The sequence below is a fragment of the Otolemur garnettii genome, unplaced genomic scaffold (assembly GCF_000181295.1).
Source record: "Otolemur garnettii isolate 467f Iridium unplaced genomic scaffold, OtoGar3 scaffold00023, whole genome shotgun sequence".
Taxonomy (NCBI): domain Eukaryota; kingdom Metazoa; phylum Chordata; class Mammalia; order Primates; family Galagidae; genus Otolemur; species Otolemur garnettii.
Window position 1 is genome coordinate 14,636,482 of NW_003852418.1, and position 1,146 is coordinate 14,637,627.

Consider the following 1,146-nt stretch of genomic DNA (forward strand, 5'->3'; position numbering starts at 1 on the left):
CATTGTTGCTTTTTTTTGGCGGGCCGGGGCTGGATTTGAACCCGCCACCTTAGGTGTATGTGGCTGGTGCCTTAGCCACTTGAGCCACAGGCGCCGAGCCCTTGCTCTTGTCTCTTAACCCTGCTCACATCTCTGAAATGCTCCCTTTTTTCAACTCTCCTTAGGTACTAACCCCACTGTAGAGAGACCTCTGTTTCCTGCTGGCATCCTGACTGACAAGTTCAAATGCCAACCAGGGAAAGGCATGGGTGGAGTGGATCGGATCTAGTGCAGGAGGGGAGACTGCAGGAAACTGTAACACCTTGAAGTGGACAGCTGCTACTCTGCTCCTTCCCTTGAGAATATGATCTTAGCATTAGTTTTTTCTTTCTCTCTCTCTCTCTTTTTCTTTTTTTTTTGAGACAGAAGCTCATTCTGTTGCCCAGGCAAGAGTGCTGTGGCCTTAGCCTAGCTCACAGCAACCTCAAACTGCTGGGCTTAAGTGAGCTTTCTGCCTCAGCCTCCCAAGTTGCCGGGGCTATAGGAGCCCACCACAATGCCCAGCTAATTTTTCTATTTTTAGTAGAGGTGGGGTCTCACTCTTGTTCAGCCTGGTCTTGAACTCCTGAGCTCAAGCAATCTTCCCACCTTGTCCTCCCAGAGAGCTAGGATTACAGGCATGAGCCATTACTTCTGGCCATCAAAAGTTAAATACAGAGTTAACATATGACCCAGCAATTCTACTGCCAGATATATACATTCAGGCCAGGCACGGTGGCTCCCACCTGTAATCCTAGCTCTCTGAGAGGCCAAGGTGATTGGATTGATCGAGCTCAGGAGTTTGAGACCAGCCTGAGCAAGAGCAAAACTCTGTCTTTAAAAGAAAAAGAACAGCTGGGCATGAGGCAGGCACCTATAGTTCCAGCTACTCAGGAGGCTGAGACAAGAGGATTGCCTGAGCCCAAGAGTTGGAGGTTGCTGTGAGCTGTGATGCCACAGCACTCTACCCAGGGGGACAGTTTGAGGCTCTGTCTCAAAAAAAAAAAAAAAATCAGGTACAACTCAAAGAGCAGACACTGGAGAAGAACCAAGCTGGGTCTACAAGGGATCGTACTTGAGACGGCACATACTATGCAGTACCAAGGTCACTATCATCTTACCATATGA